The sequence below is a fragment of the Euprymna scolopes genome, unplaced genomic scaffold, assembly GCF_053919585.1.
Source record: "Euprymna scolopes isolate OS-2025 unplaced genomic scaffold, ASM5391958v1 sca444, whole genome shotgun sequence".
NCBI lineage: Eukaryota > Metazoa > Mollusca > Cephalopoda > Sepiida > Sepiolidae > Euprymna > Euprymna scolopes.
In genome coordinates this window covers 1-2,500 of record NW_027633485.1, presented here as the reverse complement: position 1 = coordinate 2,500, position 2,500 = coordinate 1, and the positions used below count along the sequence as shown (strand labels likewise).

Below are 2,500 nucleotides of genomic sequence, written 5' to 3'. Positions count from 1 at the left end.
GACCGCACCGGCAAAGCGACGACGACACGTCCGCAAGGCAGCCTCACCCTTTTCGAGGAGGACGGAGACGTTGCGACGAACGGATTGGAGCCGCCCGCCGCCACCCCGACCCCGGAGCGAAGCACCCCGCAGAAAAGCCGCTTGAACCGCCGCCGCCAGAAAGACGACCCCCGCCGACGGTCCCCCGCCGTTTTTGGTCGACGCCACACTCCTGCCGCCCGACGGCGGACTCCCACCCGTATCGCTCTCCGACCCGCAACACACGCTCGCTTGACCGCGACCGCTCGACCGGAACACGCCGCCGCACAACGGACCGCCGCGGCCCCTATGCCTTCGCCGCAAAGCGCGAACGGAGCGAACGCTACAGCCCCGTACCGGTTCCTCGCTTCGCGCGGGCACGGCCCGACCGACCCGGTCCTCGGAGCCAATCCTTCTTCCGAAGGTACGGATCCATTTTGCCGACTTCCCTTACCTACATTGATGCCATCGACGAGAGGCTGTACACCTTGGAGACCTGCTGCGGATGGTGGGTACGGACCGACTCGAGAGCTGCGAAAACCGGACCCGGATTTTCCAGGGCCGCCGAAAGCGCACCGGACGCCGCCCGAGCCGCGGCGCTCTACAGGTACCTTTTCCGTATCTCCGGACGAGCCGATTCCACGGACATGGTCCTTTACGAAGAAGAGAGAACTCTTCCCGGGGCTCCCGGCGACGTCTCCGGGCTCGCTTGCGTCACCGCGGTTTCGCCCGGGAAGCGACGGGCGCCGCCGACATCGCTGCCGACAGCGTCGCCACCCCCGGGCCCTCTCCGAGTCCGGGTTCGGGAATATTAACCCGATTCCCTTTCGACGGGAGGCCGGCCGCTTTGTTTTTGTTTGGGCTTTTGATTCGATTCGATTCGATCGCTTTCACTTTCATAACGGATCCGGCGCCTTTCGGGAAGACTTTCGCCCGCGTCTTAGGACCGACTGACCCGTGCTCGACCGCCGTTGGCACGGAACCCTTCTCCACTTCGGTCTTCGAAGGTCTCGTTCGAATATTTGCTACTACCACCGAGATCTGCACCCGCGGTCGGCTCCACCCGGGCTCGCGCCCTAGGCTTCCGTGCTCGCCGCGGCGCCCTCCTACTCGTCGCGGCATCGTTTCGGCGCGAAAGTTCATCGCTCCTCGCCGCGACGGTCCGGCATCGGTCCGTCGCTCCAGCGCCATCCATTTTCGGGGCCGGTCGATTCGGCAGGTGAGTTGTTACACACTCCTTAGCGGATTCCGACTTCCGTGGCCACCGTCCTGCTGTCTATATCGACCGACACCCTTTCGGGATCTCATGGGCGTCGCGTTAGGCACCTTAGCCGGACGTTTGGTTCATCCCACAGCGCCAGTTCTGCTTACCAAAAGTGGCCCACTTGGCACTCGCATTCGAGGTGACCAACCGCCCAGCGAAGCGTGCTGGCGGCGGCGGCCGGATGGGTCGGCTCCGTCGTTCGGGAGAGTCGGCCCGTTCCACCCGTTCCGAGTTCGAGAGTAGGTCGAGGCCGTGAACGGCCCCGGGGCCTCCAATCGTTCGCTTTACCGGATGGAATTGCGACGATCGAGCGCCAGCTATCCTGAGGGAAACTTCGGAGGGAACCAGCTACTAGACGGCTCGATTGGTCTTTCGCCCCTACACCCGGTTCCGACGATCGATTTGCACGTCAGAGGCGCTTCGGACTTCCACCAGAGTTTCCTCTGGCTTCATCCCGACCGGGCGTGGATCGCCATCTTTCGGGTCCCTGGTCGCTCGCTACGCCAGAGTCGGCCGAGTCGTACTCGGAAAAAGGGGAACCGACCCGGGGGTGATGCGCCCGCGCGCAGCGCCTAAACTCGACGACAAAATAGGACTAGTTCAAGCCGCGGGATCTCACCGATGGGCGGAAGGAGGATATGGAAGCTGGCGCCCGGCAATTCCCCTTTTTGGATGATGCGCCGGTCCCCTCTCGGGGAGGAGGGAAAAACAACCGCACGTCAGCCACGAGCCTTCCCTCTCCTATCTCTCTCGGGAAGAGAGAAAAAAGGAAAAGTTGCGGGCACCGCAGCAGCGACGGCGGAAGGCCGAAAACGCCGCGCCGGCGGGATCGGGCACGGCTCGGAGGCGGGTGAGGCGAGGAGAAGACGACGGCACGAGACCGACGACACCCCCCGACGAACCCCCGGACGACTTTGCCACGACACCTCTCCCGATCGACGCCCTCCTACACGCTCTCTCGCTTTCGCTTCGCCTTCGGGGTTAGTCAGAGGTGGCCCCTACGACTCGCGAACGGCCAGGACTCCTCGGTCCGTGTTTCAAGACGGGTCGGGTGGGTTGCCGATGCACGTCGCTGACCCGGGGTGGCGGGCGGCTCGAGTAAAAAAGCGTCGCCGAGCGACCTCTCCGGAAACGGAAACGGGCGCGGGCGGGGTTGCCCCCGACAAGAACCCGAAACGTCGGCGAGGTGCGTGACGGCGAGGCCGCGCCCAGTCCTAT

At 64.5% G+C, this 2,500-nt stretch overlaps 1 pseudogene; it reads right to left on the bottom strand.

Annotated features, from left to right (window-relative positions):
- Positions 1-2,500, bottom strand: part of LOC145274739 (large subunit ribosomal RNA) — a pseudogene marked incomplete at its 5' end in the record, with an annotated part of 4,191 nt that extends 1,691 nt beyond the window's left edge.